General features: G+C 43.9%; 1 long non-coding RNA gene across 3 annotated transcripts in view; it reads left to right on the top strand.

The window, feature by feature from the left end:
• Positions 1-17273, top strand: part of LOC114019979 — a 51622-nt gene extending 34349 nt beyond the window's left edge. For 2 of the 3 annotated variants that reach the window (XR_006292369.1, XR_006292368.1), the window contains exons 3-4: positions 4719-4837; positions 16113-17273. This is a non-coding gene — a long non-coding RNA (uncharacterized LOC114019979). Of the gene's footprint in view, positions 1-3392; positions 3833-4718; positions 4838-16112 lie in introns of those variants that run through there. The other variant, XR_006292367.1, reaches the window with a different exon arrangement.
• Positions 17274-17781: the final 508 nt, after the last annotated feature.

Here is a 17781-nt window from a genome sequence, read left to right as displayed (position 1 = left end):
TTGACTTGAAAATTGGAAAATATATTAAAAAGCAAGCTGTGTTGTTAACGTGTAGCAAAACTCAGTGTGACCGATACTGCAATGGCATACAGTATCTCTGGGGATCCTATTGTACTAAGTTTATGTATCACTACGGACCAGGGATTGTATGCAAATCCAGGGTGGGAGGGTTACCACAGCTCCTCCGGGAGCCAGACATGGGAAGGGAAGGGAGATGATTCAGCCTACTAGGACCTCATAAGACTAAAGATAAGCTGCGGGTATTAACTTGTATTGTTTTTTTCCTTCTGTAATCCTTTTACAGTAATAGTAAATGTTTTGCATTGTGCAGGCTGGTTGGTAACTGATATACGCCATTGTAGCCCCTGGAGAAAGGTTAACCCTAGATGCTGGGCCCTGCTCCGACCTGCCGGGGAAATCACAGTGAGGTGCAGAGTGACTGCAAACCTCAACCACCAATCTGGAGGAAGAGGGGCATGGGTCTCCACCCAGGCTGGGAGCCTGAAACCTTCAGTGCATGCCTTCAAGGAAGACCAGAAGGGGGCTCAAAAGTGCAGTTAACTGTGACACTTGGTACTTACCATACTGTTCAGAATAGATCGTCTTGTGTCCATTTGGTTCAGATGTTAGAACTGCCTAATTTGGCTGTACATAAAATATACACACAAGGCACTTTATGATTCGTATTACAAAGGTGTGGAACACGTAGGGAATTTTTCTCTTTCCAATGTTGGAAATGGCACAGTAAAGAGTCCAAAGAAGATTTTGTGTAAACTGGCGCTGATGCCAATTATTTTATATATTTGGAAGTGCTGTTTTTATCAGGAGAATCACGATGTAAAGAACCAGATTTGGGATTTTCAAAGGGACCTAATATAGTTAGGCACGTAAATCCCCCCCACTTTCAATTGGAGTTGGGTGCCTAACCCTGTTAGGCATCCAGCCTGAGGAAATAGCCAAAGGCATCACTGTAAACGTTAAGGTAATCTTGTTCTGTCAATGCATGTGCAGCGTGTTCCCATCTAGAGGACAGAAGACCCCTATATAGAAACCTACAGCAAGGAGACAGGAGGGAACAGGACTCACTAATGTCTGCTCTGCAGGGTGTTCATCATGGGGGATGGGGTCAGCTGACCCTAGGAGATGATGGTTCCTGCTCAGTGATCCAGAGGAAGGTAACTCTCCCTAAATCCTTGTCAGTACAAGGTGGAGAAAATTTCTGAATGTGTTTAATGGGAGATTATGTTGCTCCTCATTAAAAAGCAGAAGTCACAGGATATGCAATTGGCTAGCTGCTATGCTACCGTTCAAACAAACACGGGTAGATTCTGTTTGCCATTCAGTAATGGGCCTGTCATGCAAACAGGCTCCGCTTTTTGTACTATAATAAAGCTATTAAGCACTTTTCTAATATGCAGATTGCCTTTGATATGTTCACCTTTTACTGATATTGCACAATCACAAACAGTGCTGGTAACTCCAAGCAGAACGCATCTGCTGTATGCATTAGTCACTGTCAGCTCTAGCAGTCCATGGATTTCCATGGTGTGTCCATGGACGATGGCAGTGACAGGGAGAGCTGAGCAAATCACTGGGGATTTTTTTTTGGTTTTGTGGCCATAATGAAAAATCCGGACAAAGCTTCACTTCAAGTTTGGCTGAAATGGAAACAGTTTGATTTTTCTCACTGAGAAGAAAAACCAAAATAATATTTTGTTTATTGTTAAATGAATTTTTGTTTCATTTTCTCCGCCCCACCTCTTCCCATCCCTGTTCTGCCTCCTCCCCCGAGGGTGCCCTATATATGACCTGGTGCCTCCTCATAGTGGGTGGGGGGCATGAGCTAAAGGGCAGGTCACATGTCGTCTGCCCTATGCCCAGCCCAGGGCCACCACGCTCTCCCCGCCCCATGTTGCCTGTGGGGGGACAGGAGCAGGAGACACCTCCCCAGCCAGGCTCTCTCAGGCAGTTGCCGCGCAGGGCTGCAGAGCAGCATCTCAGCAGCTGGAAGGAGCTGGTCCCACCCCTTCCACTCCCGGCATCTGGGCCATGCGTTGCCCAGGCCCGCCCCGCCTCTCCCCTCCCATTCCTCCTCCCTCCCCCAGAGTCTCCGGCATGCAGCCAAACAGCTGATCATAGAATCATAGAATATCAGGGTTGGAAGGGACCTCAGAAGGTCATCTAGTCCAACCCCCTGCTCAAAGCAGGCCAATCCCCAACTAAATCATCCCAGCCAGGGCTTTGTCAAGTCTGACCTTAAAAATATCTAAGGAAGGAGATTCCACCACCTCCCTAGGTAACCCATTCCATTGTTTCACCACCCTCCTAGTGAAAAAGTTTTTCCTAATATCCAACTTAAACCTCCCCCACTGCAACTTGATGGCGGCGGGCGGGAGGCACTGGCAGGGACGGTGGGGCTGATTGGTGGGGCCCACTGCTGCCAGGAGGCACAGGGGGAGGAGGGGCCCATTGGTGGGTGCTCAGCACCCACTCAGAGACTATGCCTAGGAGCCCTGTGGCCCGCCCAGGCAATTTAAAAGGGCCAGGGTCTCCTGGCCGCCACTACCTCAGCAGTGGTGGGGGCCCTAGGCCCTTTTAAATTGTCCGGGCTCCTGGGCAATTGCCCCCTTTACACCCCCCCCCCCCCCCGCCAATTGGTGGGCCTGCCTGCAGTGGTGGTGGGGGTCGCTTTTTCTTGTGGTCTGCTATGTAGGCCAAAGTTCTTTGCATTAGATACTATTCCCGCACCAGTCACCTTCCAAAATGGAGCTTTTCAAGGAGATCCATTTTCTTTAGACCTAACATGTTTTCCCTCTGTGAGATTGTGCAGCTGGCCGGACAGCTCTGTGTGCAAAGAATTTGCTTCCACTTGGGCTTCCAACCAGACAAGATGCAATTCCAAAGTGCTTGCTGCTTTGCTGTGTGTTGAGAGCAACAAGTCTTCCTCATTTTCTTCGGATTCCCGCTCTGTGTGGGCTGTGGGGGTTGGCATGCATGTGTATGGCCCAGAGGGATAGTCTGATTGTGAAGCTGAGCCAGCGAGGGTTAAGCAAACAGCAGACTAAGTGACCCAAAATCAACCTCTCAGGACATATTAGAAAAGTATTGAAATGGTAAACAGGGCCATTTCTTCTTGATAGTTATCAAAGCCACGTTAAGTAGACTAAATGCTTTAATATGTATGCCTGTATTGTTAGAGAATCAAAGGCTAGATACTAAGTGTATTTGTCTGTGTTTACCTATATCTTGTTAGAAGTTTAACCCTATAACCAGATTAGCTTGTAGATGCTAATTCCCTTTCATGTCTTAATTGCCTTAATTATGTATGCATCTGTATTCAGTTAACCTTAAGATCAAAGATGTAAGACAATGTGAATAATATCATTAATTTCCTGCAGTATAGCTATCTGTGCTATAATGAAGGATCAGTTAATTGCCTTATGTGAAGGAGTATAACTAGTGTACCTGTGTATGCATAGGAAATAGCAGATTCGCTTCAAAGCAAAGAGCTACATTGCCTATTCTTCCTCAGGAGGAGACCTTGCTGTGACAAGAGGCTTCTCAGCTGCTTGGGAACTATAAAAGAAGGTCTCGGGCCTCATCTTTTTTCAATCTCAGCTCTGCTTAAACTTTATCAGGGGAAGTTAAAGTTGCTAGACTGAGGTCTATTCTGTATTATCCCTGCAAATTCTCATGGAAGAATTTGAACAAACTCTGCACACGGACTGCCTATTTGCCTATAATCTGTTGAACTGATTCTGGAAGGACTTTTATAAATCAGCAGCCTCACCATCTTCGCTATGAAACTGACCTGAGACCTTTATTCATATCTGTATGTATAATGATCTTTTAACCACAGTAACTCTTTCTTTTAGATTTAGTTAATAAGAATTGGCTGTAAGCATGTATTTGGGCAAAATCTGAAGCATTCATTGCCCTGGTGGGTAATGTGTCCGATCCCTTGGGATTGGTAGAACTTTATATATGGTGAATAAGGTTTTAAATAATCCTCACTATATAGGCTTGATTGTCTGAGTGGGAGCCAAAGTCTAGATTGCTTAAAGGGAACTGCATTTTAGCTTCTTGGTAACCAGTAAGGTATTACAGAAGCTGTTTTGTTACTGGCTTTGTGAATCTAATTATAAGACTAAATCTCTGGTTTTGGAAATCATCTGTCCTATTCTTTGCAGTTTGCCTTGATTGAAGGTTCTCGGCACAGCCCCTCCAGCGACCACAGTCGCAACGATGCTTTGTGAACTGGAGCTTGAAATGGAACTTCTTTGGGGGAGAAACAAATGCACCTGTTATGCCACAAAGCTTTTCTCTTTCCTTGGTTAATGCTTGTCTTACACCAGTGCCTAGATCAGCTCCATTTTGCTAGGCACTGTACAGTTGTTAGAGATGGTCCATGCCCGAAAGAGCTTGCAATCTCCATAGCTAAAAGGCGAGTGGGGAAACAGGCACAGAGAAGTGAAGCAACTTGCTGAAGGTCAGTAGTAGACCCAAGAATAGAAGCCCAGATGCCTGACTCATATCCAGTGCTCTGGCCACTTCACCAGCCTGCCTTTTACAGTGCTGAATTGTTCACGAAAGGTTTCGTTTCACATTTTGCATTTGCTGCCAATTAGATTAGATTCAAATTTTTCTTTTAATGGTTTTAATGAGATATTGAAAAACTATTGTAATTTAAGGTATTAACCGCTTCTTCTGTTAAACAGACTATGCATTCCTGGAGAGGAGACATCAGCTGTGAGAGTGCCTGTCTCAGGAGACTTCCAATTCAGGTTTGAGGCTTCTCCTGCGCTGTGAATCAGAAGGAATTCCTCTGAGATCAAGTGTAAGTGAAATTGGAATCAGATTCCTTGCATCTTCAAAACCAAGTCAGAGGCTTCAAATATTTTTCCAAATGTTGTTAGGTGCTTATCTGAACTGTAGCCCAACACAGAAGCATTAGAAGTTTGCCCATCTCTCCAGCTTCTGTTTTCCCATCCCCAAAATGTCATCTTTTGCGGAAGCACAGGAAGATTTGGTATTTCCTTCCAAGCAGGCTATGTTCTGGGAAATGAAGTCCCAATTTCCAGTAACTCAAGGGAACTCTTCAGTGGGTTGTGAGAAAATCTAGGCTCCCATGTTGCCAGTTCTCTTAATAGAAAGGCGTGTGGTGTAGTTGTCTGAGCAAGCCCCTGAGAATCAGCTATACTGGGTTCTATTCCCTCTGACTGCTTACATGGCTTAGGACAAGTCACTCATCTCTCTGCAATGTGTTGTGAATTAACCATAAGATCATGGGAGGGAGATTGCTGTGGGTCTGGTAGGGTTTCCCAGGCTTACATTGGTGTTATTCCCTTGATTTCAATTCCATGGAAATAGTGTAAAACCAGTGTAAGGCAATGGGGGATCAGGTCCCATAGGAGCAAAAACCCTATATTATTATTGATAGACAGCTGAGGGTACATTTCAAAACCATCTGTGGATGAGAAGGTTGCAGCGTAATAATACAAAAGTGGGGGCGGGGGGGAAGGCAGTGCTGCTCTTAGAGGAGAAGTGAGCTTCCAAGAAGGCTAATTGTACTCTGAGTTGTTGATGTCTGGCTCCCTGGGCTTTTCAGAGGAGGAAAGCATTAGCATTGGAGTTACTGAATGGGCTAAAAGGCAGTATCATCCCTCATGATGTGCTGCAGGCTTATTGGCTATGACTGTCAGCAAGAAGTGTGGTAAAATCCTGGTCGTGCTAGAAGACAGGCAGTATACTGCTGTGGGTAAAGTACTGGTCTCAAAATTGGGAGACTGGATTCTAGTCCCAGCCCTGCCACCAACCTGGCTGAACTTAGACAAGTCCCTTCATCCTTCTGTTGCTCATTTTCTCCATCTGTGTTTGCTTCCTGTGTGAGGTGCTTTGAAATCTACCGATGAAGAGATTTCAGTATTTAGTTCGTGTGCTCAGCCTCAAAGCTAAGGGCTGTCTATTTTCCATCAATAGGAGCAGCAAGCATATTTATTAGGGGAATTCTTCTATCCCTTCCTTCAAAGGCCAGGACTTCTAAGTTATCAAACTAAGATGTTATCTGTCAGCAGTAACATGACAGGAGCTGTAGTTAGAGTAGAAGCATTCCTGCCGGAGGGGCAATATGACCCAGTGGGTGTGTGTGTATATACCAGATTCTCACATGCCTTAGCAATACCACATGAGAAGGTGTGTGTTTACCAGACACTTGAACGCCTCTTGGGCAGTAGTTCACAGCAATGCATGTGGTTATGCTGCATATACCCCTGCTTCAGATATATTGTCCAACCAAGGCTCTTCAGCCACCTGAGCAGTGCAGGTATCTTGGTGAACTATTTCCTGAAATGTTGGTACCTTTATGCAAATATGATCTCATTAAAAGTATTTTCAACAAATTTCCTAATGAAGCTGGTCCCAACCAGTTATTCTGGACACCTGCATAATATAAACCTTGGTCAGCCTCTTGGAGTACTTTCATAATGCCCAGATTATAATTAGGGGCCAGTTGCATGTGTGGTTTTGAAGATGATAATGAGATCAAAACCATGCATAATTAACCTGTGGAACTCACTACCCCAAGATATCATTGAAGGCCAGAGCTTTCCAATAGGATTATCCCTTTCTGCAGATATGGAGAGAGGATAAAATCATCTTATGGCCAATATCCTTGACTGTGTGTAGGAAGAGACACCATGAGTGAAATCCTGTTCCCACTGAAGTCAATGACAGGACTCCAGTGGCACCATGATTCCATATTTGCTCGCTAGACATAGGCTTGTATGATTCCCCATGTGGAACCCTAAAAAAGAGGGTAAGAATCAGGGGTGTTACAACCTCAAGGGATGCATTTTTCATAGCGCTCAGTGCAAATCCCATCGAGGCTAATAGGAGCTGAGTGGCTCATGCACAGTGTTTTGCCAATATTGTTACCCCATGAGTGAAAAGACCTGGGTTGATGAGGGGATTGGGCTCATACTCATAAGTTGATAACAGTTGTGAACAAAGCAGGCTTCTGCAGAATAGAAAAGACCCCTGGCATAAAAAAGACCCCTGGGTATAATACAGAATAATTGGAAGGAGGGCCTAGTGATAGTTGTATGGATTGGAAACTGGCAAAGTCTAAGCCGCTTTTTCTGTTCTTTCCCTGCAGGGGTGAATTTACTGTTGCTTTCCGTATTGATTTTAGCAAGCCTTAGTACAATATTATAGTAGTTGGTGCTGCCTAATCCCTTGCTTGCTTGCTTTTGCCTTGTCTTCCTGACATCAGGACTGTTTCCTGCTTAGACTAGTATTTATTTATACTGGACTCCTGTAGTTTTGCCAAAGGTTATGGTGGCAACTTAGCCAGCTTCTGAAACTCAATTTATTTAGCGACCCCCTGTTGAATACTTATTGGCTTTATTATCCTACCCAGGCTGTTCCCAGAAAGCCATCTTAAATCGTTTGGATGCTCCTACCATGCTCACATCAAAGGATTATCACTGCTCTTCCTCGATATCAAGCACTTTGCATGAAAATTAAATCAACTTTACCACTTTAAAATGGTTGACAGTCTCGATTCTGGGCTGAGAGCCAAGATCAGTTAGAATTCAAGTGAGAATATGCAGAAAAACCTGAGCAATCTGTAGAAACTCTTCCACATTCTGCATCTTGTTCGTTTCTTTGACATGGTAAAAACCTGGAGTGGCTAAATTATGACAGCTTTGCAAAAATGTCCTGACCGCTTACCAGTCTAGAAACAAAATCTCTTTGCCCACCCTAACCAAAAGAATGCTGAAACTCAAGAACAGATGCTATTCTACTTATCCAGAGGAAGTTGATGAGTAGAGTGTTCCCAGGTCTGACTTATGAGACAAATATAATAATGATTGCCCAGCTGATCCCAACCAAACTCAGTGAGCGTGGAGGGCCCTCAGTACCTTTCAGGACTGCATCCTCTCAAGCAACAGATGGAATTCCCCCTCGTGCTGAGGATGTCCACGAGAGTGAAGGGGCACATAGTGCTTGTGGCACAGTGACCACTATTATCCTCAGTTTACGGATGAGAAACTGAGGCACAGCGCGATCGAGTGGTTTGCACTGATTTCAAGTGAAATCACACTGGAAAGCCTCTACTCTGCACCGCCGCTGGAGGATTGTGCCAGATGTACAGTCAGCAGTTCCTTCCTGAATGTCTCACCGTTTCCAACATGGGAATGCCATTCCTGGAATAGAAATGAGACGCTCATTTGAAATCCCTGTACACCACGCCATAATTAAGAACAAGAGATAGGTTTGCTATTAATTAGCTTGCACTGACCCAGTTTTGACCCTCCAAATGCTGTAGCAGTGTGCGAGGTCTCTGAGAAGGCATGTATGTCCTCCTCTCTGGGGAGAGATTAATCTTCATTACTTCTATTACATTAGCCTGGCACTCTTTGTTACAGTCTCATTACGGTGTCACGTGCATCAGAGCCACTGGCTGAGAATGCGACATGTTCACGCTTACCCTTATGAAAACTATGCTACAGTAATGGGTAACTGCTGTACGATACAAACCATTTGGTAAGGACTAGGCCAGTGGCAAATAGCCATTCAGAAGTGGTGATCACCCAGTATTGTGCATACAGCTAATCTGAGCTAAAACACCCTATTTTTTTTTGTTGTTGTTACCACATATGGCCTCCTTTCCCTGCCCACTTGTTTGTCTCATCCCCCTGTTATATTTTGTCATAGAATGTAAGCTTTTTGAAGCCAGGATTTTCATTCATGTTTATATAGCACCGGCACAATGGGGCCTCTAGGCGTTCCTGTGATACAAATGTTAAACAATAACACAGGGCTAGATCTAGCTAAGGATCTGCGCTGTAATGATTAGAGTAATTATGGCATGATCCCGGCCTCCTTATCTGTAAATGAGGAGTGATCCATTGAATCCTAGCTATAGAATTATGCCGAGTACAATGAATCAGGCCTATAATGTGGGGTATGGTTGATGGTTTTTTGAAAGAGAGAATGAACCACTTGGTCCCTCATGCAGTTTTCTTTGAATTGTTCCAGCTGACATTTACCAATAACATTTGTCATGGGAAGCTCAGCACCATGAGATCACAGTGCTTTGTTGACAGCTGTGGGGGAGCCCGTTCTTTGTTTTGGCTGCATCTCCCAAAGTCTGGTTATATCAGTCAGCCAAACTAGAAGACTCTGGTTTGTTGGTGCTCTCTCACAGCCTGCCAGGGCTGCTGTTATTATTTATGGTCTCACTGCCATAAGACCCCAAAATACAGACAATCCTTTCCCTGCAACATTTGTAACCCACAGGAGATATCAAGAGGTCAGGATGCTGTGGGAAAAGCAGGGAAAGGAACAAGCAAGAGAGAAAGTATAGTCCAACCATTAGGATGATTGCTTAGCACTCAGGAGAGCAGGATTCAATTCCCTGCTCTCCCACAGCCCTCATCTATCACAATGGTCCCATATAATCTAGGAAACGTGGAGAGTTTTAAAAGATTCATTCGCAATACTATATTAAGTCACTTCTTGTGGGCCTTCTGGAAGGAATGAGTTGATGAATAGGAGGCCACAGATGGAAAGAGCTATTGTATACATACAGGACACAACATTGTTACAATAGGAAATTGGCCAGAGCCTAAGTCAACTTCAGACTGTTTTCTTCTTTCTGCTCCAAATCTGATGTCACACAAATTTCCATTTGCTTCATCAAGGCAATGTGAATGTTGTAGCTGGTAGATGGAACTGGAACATGAAGGGGTTGTTAGTCCAGCCTTATAGTTAGGGCCCTACTAAATTCATGGCCATGAAAACTGTGTCATGGACTGTAAAATCTGGTCTCCCACCATGAGATCTGGTCTTTTGTGCGGTTTTACCCTATACTATATAGATTTCACAGGGGAGACCAGGGTTTCTCAAATTGGGGGTCGTGATCCAAAAGGGAGTTGCAGGGGAGTCACAAGGTTATTTTAGGGGGGTCATGGTATTGCCACCCTTACTTCTGCGCTGCTGGTGGTGGCTCTGCCTTCAGAGCTGGGCTCCCAGCCAGCAGCTGTTGCTGCTCTCCAGCTGCTCAGCTCTGAAGGTAGCGCTGCCAATAGCAGCCGTACAGAAGTAAGGGTGGCAGTATTGCACCCCCCGCCCCCCACTATAACCTTGCAACATCCCCGCCCACTCCTTTTTGGGTCAGGACCCCCTACAATTACAACACCATGAAATTTCAGATTTAAATAGCTGAAATGATGAAATTTACTATTTTAAAAATCCTATGACCATGAAACTGACCAAAATGGACTGTGAATTTGGTAGGGCTCTACTTAGAATCCTTTCCCTTGACTCCAAAGCCCAGCTGTCCTGGACACACCAATTACATGGTATGTTTTCAATCTCCAACTGGATGAGTGTAGCACTAAGAATCTGGTTTCAGGTGTAAATGCTTGCCATTATGGATTCAAATGTTGTTTTCTACAAACATCTAGAAATTCGATTTGCCGTCTCAGCAAACATTGCTGTCAGGGAACTCATTTGCTAGCCTGTTTGGAGAAAATCCAACAGAAGGGACACAAACACACTCCAAGCTAATTCTTTTACACAGTTGGAATTAATATTTGCAAACAGCCTGTGGTACTGGAGTGAGTGAATGCGGAATCATGCTAGGACCCCTGTGCCTTGCTCTGCTATTACATTAGCAGAGAAGGAAATCACCAATGCTGAACTTACTGTCAGAGCTGGTCAAAAATTGATCTTGTTACCAATGAAAAACTTTTGGATTTTCATCAGAAATTAGAAACTCGACAAATTTTAGCCAAAACCCAAAATATTTAGATTTGGGAACACTGCTGTGGTACATCTTAGGAGGCGTAGTTGTGTGCCTTATGCTCTCATTCTCCTCTATAGGCCAGGCTCCCTGGCCAGACTACATCTTCCATAATGCATCATGGTCTCACCTCTTCAAGAGGGAGGCGGTATGCCATGGGACTCCCTGGCCATGGTGCATCATGGGAGATGTCCAGCCAGAGAGCCAGGCTCATAGAAGAGAATAGAGACCGACGGCATCCATACAGCAGTTCTCATAAAGCACCACAGTAGTATTTCTATACTGAAATATTTCAGAGTTTAACCAAGGAAAAAAAATCCATTTTCTGTGGAAAGCTGGCACTCCTCACAAAAAAAATTAGTTTGATCAAAAACCCAATTCTCTGTCAAAAATAGTTGTGCTCAAAACGTTTTGACCAGCCCTATTTATTATTTATTATTATTTTTTTATGTTTGCATTTCATTAGCACCGAGAGCCCTCTGTCAGGGATCAGGACTGCATTTTGGTAGGTCTTGGCCTTGTGTATATATGTAACAAAAGAGCCATTGCCCCAAAGAGGCCGCAATCTATACATATTGTGAGAAACAACTGAGGGAGAAAAACAAGCAGATGGAGAAGGAGGACAAGAAAACAGTGAACAGCAGCAATCCTAGCATGCCCATTACATGACAGTGAAGAGGATGAAATGCTGAGAATCAGCTAAGAAGTGGGTTTCGTGATCCCATATCTAGATGGGGAAGAAAAAGTCTGTAGATTTCTTCCTATCACAGTGGCTGGAGATCAGGGAAAGGGAGCCACCTGCTCAGGAGATGGCAAGACAACATGGCGAAGTTATTACGAGTGTTTTAAAAAATAGAATTAAGCTCAAATTTAGTGCAGTAGGTTGCATGGTTAGCAGCTGCTTAAGGAAGTCAGGTTATGATTATATAATTCTCTGGAGAAACACTACTGCAAATGATAATAGGATCAGCTCAAAGCACTATATTATTTAAAATAGACGATTTCTGAGTGCTGAATCTGTGTGGAGGAGGATAGCGAAGTAGTGAGCTTAAAAAAAATTCTAAATGTATGCAGCATAGTGGGGGGGGGAGGGGCGGAAAAGCCAGCGAAGAAAAGGATTCATTTGATATGTCAGAGATATTAACAGCATAGGCAGTGTCAGCTCTAGTGACATCTTTAAGAGGTAAGTGGAAATTTAAAAAGAGACATTTAGAACAGAAGCCTCAAAGCACTTTAAGAACAATAAATTAAAACAATGATACAAGTGTCGTATAGCTCAGTCTACCTAGGAATGTCAAGAAGGCTCTTTTCATGACCATGTATGGCTATTTCTCTATATTACAGCTCAGGGTACTAACACTAGACCAGCTCAGAGCTGAGGAGTTAGGGCCCGATCCAAAATTCATTGAAGGGAGACCCAACAAGAATCTACAAACCACAGCGGAGATCAAGGGAGAAGAATTCTTTGAAAAACCAAAAGCTCACAGCTCTTTGATTCAAGAATGTCGTAGGCTAGAGACTGTTGAGAAGATGATCAGGACCCCTGGGTTCTCCTCCTAGCTCTGTCAGGGGCTCCCTGTGTAACCTGGCACAAGTCACTTCACTTCTGTGTCTCATCTGTGAAATGAGCATAATAGTATGTCCTTCAATGAGCAGGTCAAATTATTTGATTCCAAAAAATTTTTGGAAGAAAAATGGCTTTTCCCCCTCTTAATCAAAAGACTTTTCCATGGGGAAATGTCTGGTTTCAGGAGCAACTTATCTGTTTTAAGCCCAAATTTTCTTTTTGAGGTTGTTTGATTAAAATCCCAACAACTTTTGAAGAAAAATTGTCAATGAAAATTTGTCACGGAAACAAAAACTTGTCGTGACCGGTGTAGTCTTTAGCTCCCAGGAATACACTGTAGTGCAGTGAATTAATGTCTGTACAACGCTTTGTGATTCTGGGATGAAATTTGTTTTATAAGTACAGCATGTCGTCATTATGCTGACCATTCAGAACCCCATGCTGACAGCCTGGGTACAGCTCAACTCCTCCTGCTCCAAAAGCACAGCCCTCTGCCCACTGATCTCATGGAGAATCTCCATTAGCTGTTAGTAGTACAGGGTGTATGGTCCACAGCTGAGCAGTTTTAATTGTCTGTAATAAAGGGCAATGGTGCACAGACCCAATAGTAAGTGTATTACACTAATAATTCCATATACTGTATTTAACACTGAGACCTAGTGAGGCAATGGCTGACAAAACACTAAGATCTGTGGGTTAGATGGAAGAGGTTTTTACATCCCCTTTGGATTGCAAGATGTAACAGATGATGCACTGTCCATTTCCCTGCGCTGTGTGCAATCATTCACAGCAGTGCAAAGTGAGCATAAAGCACTATCCAGTTCATCCTATCTGAACTCTTGTCGCACTGGTGTAAATGAAGGGCAGAAGAGACTCAGGCATTTGCTGTCTTCTTGGCTCCCTTCTCTTGGTACGTGACCTCTATCAAGTTTACTTTGGCTCTGTCCTGTTTGTGAAAGGAAAAGACACCACAAGGGAGTTTGTTGATAACTGATCTGAGATTGGAATCTTTAAGCAAAGTCTTGACTTGCCTGACTTTCGGTTTCTGATCGTCTTTCTAAGCAAGGTACAGTACAGTACTGCACCAACCTGGTTGCTTTCCATACAACAGATCACATCACACTTAGCAATAATCTCTAACACCATGAGGCCTCCCTTGGTTAATAATCCTCTGTCCCATTTATTTCAGTCTCTGCCAGTGTCATGGACATTAATTTGTATCCCCCTTATTTCAAACAAGCAAGTAGAGCAAGGTGGGAGCAATATGATATCTGTGATATGTCTCTTGGAGTCGTTAGTGCCTAGTTTAATACAGAACATTAGGCAGTCACTGCAAGCTGACATACCGAAAGCTTTTAGAGACACCCAAAGCAGTGGCTGAGACTAGGGAGCAGTACACAAGCTGTGTAAGGAAGTGAGAGAGAGAGAGAGAGCAAGAGAGACACAAACGTTCTCATTTCCTCAGGAACACAGCCTGATGCAAACAAAAGGATGAGTCAGACACAAAGGACACTGGCCTCTGTCAGTTGTGTGATTTGGCAGCTGCTAGTTTTTAATTCTGTAATGTTAATATATTGGAACATTTAAAAAGGGAAATAGAGATGGGAAAGATGTGCCTCATTGTGTGTGGAGAATCTGATTTTCAGATGTGGGCACCTAACCTGGGCTTTCTGATCTCTACTTTGGAGGTTTGCCAGCTGTTTAAGCTTGTGGCCACGGTTATGCATAGTCTACAAAGTTCTCTGGGGATTCTACAGGATGAAATGAACTGAAGAAATGTAAAGTTACAGAATTCTCTCCTCTTTGTCCAGATACACTAACATTCATCTGTATCTCTCGAAAAGCCCAAGATCTTTTTACTCCTAGTTATCTTTTGCTAAGGTTCCCAGAGGTCTTCAAAGAATGATCATTTATTTACTTGGTTGGTGCTGATGGCCTGTACAGGTAGCACCTTTTCTCTGGGTTAGGTAGGTCAGAGAACAATTCTGTGTGAAATGGACAGACAGACCTTTCCCCTTTCCTTAAAAGTCCTGCTTTTGGCAATGGTCAAAACAACAGAAACTAAACTTAGGGGGATTAGGGTGAGATGTAGTTTGAAGGATGGAGACTTGAGTTAGACGGATAACTGAGGGAATATCAAGGGTATAGAAAGATCTTTAGTATACATCAGACCAGAATTTCTTTAGCCTTCAGTCACTATCATGTTTCTACGTTTTGCTTGGGGCTGGACATTGGCATAGTCTTTACTAGTGCATCTCATAAACTACTAAATAACTGAGGGTATTGCTAATAAGAACTGAGGAATTGTGGCAGAGCTGTGTCAATGATAACTTGAAATATCAACGTTCAGTGTTTCACTGCTGATCAAAGCCTAGCGGAGAGAAGAGGAATGGTTATATTAGGAAGTTATGCGCAGTCTACTGTGCATGACATCTGATTTTTGGGCCACAAGTAGGTGGCTCTTGGGAGATACCATTTTTCTTCTTCCCCAGTTGAGAAGCAACCGAGACTAGCAGAACCCAGCAGGGCCAGATTTCTAAAGTTAGTTAGGAGGCTAAAAGTGCAGATAGGCTCCAAGTGGGATTTTGTTATGTGCCTGACTCCCACTGAAGCAAATGGGAATTTGGTGCTTTTGAAAATCCTACCAGGCCCCTAGCTGCATCTTTAGCCTTCGAACTAATGTTAGAAGTCTGGCCCGTAGTCCTAGATCCACAAAGGGACTTGGCATGTAAGTCTCATTTGTAGGCATCTCTGTGATTCACAAAATTCCCACTCAGCTGCCCCTTGACCCTGTAGGTGCCTACATTTGCACTGCGAAAGTTTTCTAGACACCTGCGTTTCTGCCTGTGGGCACTGCTCTCTGCTGCCTCATGATCGGCAGCTGGATGCCTGTCTCCTGCCTGAGCCACAGTGTGATCCATGAACTGGGGGAGATAGGTGGAGGAACACCTAGCTCACCCATGGGGCCTCATCCCGGTGGCATAGTCAGAGGTCACCTACCAGATCGGGTCCTATTCAAAATCTATCCAGACAAGGAGCAAGAGATGTAACTTTTTTCATCCAGTGGTTAGGTTCAATTCGCCACCCTCTGCCAGAAAGGGAGAAGGTATTTGAATAGGGGTCTCCCACCTCTGGGCTAGGGGATATTCTGATGAGGGACTCCCAAATGCCTGCAGTGAGGCACCAGTGAGCAATGCCCAGAGGGGCAGATACTTAGGTGCCTAGGGAACTGACAGGGGAAACCTACTGTGAGTGGCATCTCATTTGGATATCTCAAGTGGGCATGGCTTGTTTGTGGGGTAGTGACTATATTTTTGGCTGGAGCCTGGGAAAGTTTCACTACCTCCTCCCGCCATTCCACCTTTGCCTTACGTTCTGATAGTAATAGTACCCCTGCAATTTGCAATGGACCCAGCTGCAATGAGATCTAATGGTGCACATTGTAGCAACCCACATGATGCATGAAGGGAGGAGCACAGACTGTAGGAGGGAAGCATTTGGAGGAGGCACCGGGAAGTCAGTCTGTGTGCGCATGACTAGAATACTAGCTGCAGTTGCAGCATCTCTTTAAATAGTTTTCCTGATAAACAGCAAAATTAGTTTCCCAACATGGAGTCCTTTTGTGCATGCAGTACCTAAAACACACACATTGCTCTTCTTTTATTTTAACTTTTTATTTGCTCTATTTTCTGTCTGCCTTTTTTTTTTCTCTCTCTCTCTTTTGATTTGAGGTAGATAAAATCCAGACAGCACCTGACACCTGGCATCTGAAGGAATCTGAATGTGGATCTAAACCAGCCACCCAGCTCCAAGAATGCAAAGGAAGGGAGAAAATGCCTTTGGTGTTTGTGGGGTGATTTATTGCTTGTGTATTGGTCTAACTAAACTCATGCTTATCGAGGAGCCTCTTCAACTGCTCAGTAAACTAAGGAGATGGCTTTCAAAGCCCTTTTGTGCCAGAAACAAGAGGGAGGACAGGACTGAATTGATTCCCAGTGTCTTCTGCAGTGCACTAGTTTCAAGATATTAATGTAGCCCCTCTTCCCTCCTCCCAAAAAGGCACTGAGCTTAGGGTCTTGAAGCATGAGAGTGAAAGGCTTAGCACATCAGGTAGAGGCCGTTGCTATACAGATTTCTCCCATAGAGTCAAAGTCTTGGTCCACACTAGAGCTAGGTGGGAAATTAAAAACGAAATTAATCAAATAATTTGTTTGAAAAGTATCACAACATTAATTAACAACATTGACTGGAAGATGCCCGAGAGCCACCTGGATCCCAGGACCTTTTCAGAGAATCTTGTACTTCAAGGTATAAGCCAACCATTCAACTAATTGAAAGAGGTTAGGAAAAAATTTCCCTTGTGGGCAATCTATTCCATAATTATGTGATTTCTTTTATCTGCCTCTGTGGCATCTGGTTCTGTCCATTTGTTATATACAAAATACCAGACTAGAGGGGCCAATGGGGGTATTCTCATTTGGCAATTCTTCTGCTCCTAAAAATATCTAAGAAGAAACTATAAGAGAGTATTGACTTTCACCAAAAGAAGTGATTGATTATTGCAGGGTCGGGTCAGGCTTACACAAAGATATGAAATAGTAGAAAACAGAATTACTTAGCAATTAGCATCTCTCACTCAAAAGGTTAATTGCTTCCACTAGATAACTTAAGTGAATTAGACTGGGTTTTTTGTTTACATTATTTGACACAGGAAATGTAGCCATGGCCTTTCTTTGTCTTCATCAGCTCTATTCAGGGGTAAGAGGAAATGGTTTGTAAATGCAATTTAAAGGTGGATTGAAGTGGGTTTTTTTTTAACTAAATAACTACTAGTTTAAGTTCTCAAATCAGTACTGGAATAGATATGTCAATTTTGAATAAATGTAACTATATTTTAAAACAAAATATTTGAAATCAATTCTTCCTTAATTATTGATTCCTTTTATGACATTACTTTGGTCAGTCTGGTGTTTATAAAAGCCAGGTAGTCTTGTCGTTAAGGCAATTCACTGGGACTCAGGCGATCCTGGTTAAATACCCAGCTTTGCCACAGATGCTGGATGTGACCTTGATAAATCACTTAGCCCCCAGGTGAGGAAACAAAGTTAAGCATGTGCTTAAGTGGAAATGTGAATAGCATTGTTGACTTCAGTGGGGCTATGTAGTGAGGCGATGTGGGTCTCTGCCGCCCCAGGGAGAGACAAGCCCCTCCAGATACCAGAGAGGGCAGAGCCAGGAAGCCCTGAGCCAGCCCCTCAGAGGGTCAGGCATGGCATAGGAAGTATAAAGGCCTGACCCCAGAGCTCAATGAGAGAGCAGCTGCCGGGGAGACCAGACACCTCTGGCCTACCTCCTGGTTGGGAAACCCCAGCAACCTGCAGCAGACCAGCTACCCAGAGGAGTT

The sequence above is a fragment of the Chelonia mydas genome, chromosome 7 (genome assembly GCF_015237465.2).
Source record: "Chelonia mydas isolate rCheMyd1 chromosome 7, rCheMyd1.pri.v2, whole genome shotgun sequence".
Classification (NCBI taxonomy): domain Eukaryota; kingdom Metazoa; phylum Chordata; order Testudines; family Cheloniidae; genus Chelonia; species Chelonia mydas.
The sequence above is the reverse complement of the archived record's forward strand: the minus strand, read 5'-3'. Positions and strand labels throughout refer to the sequence as shown.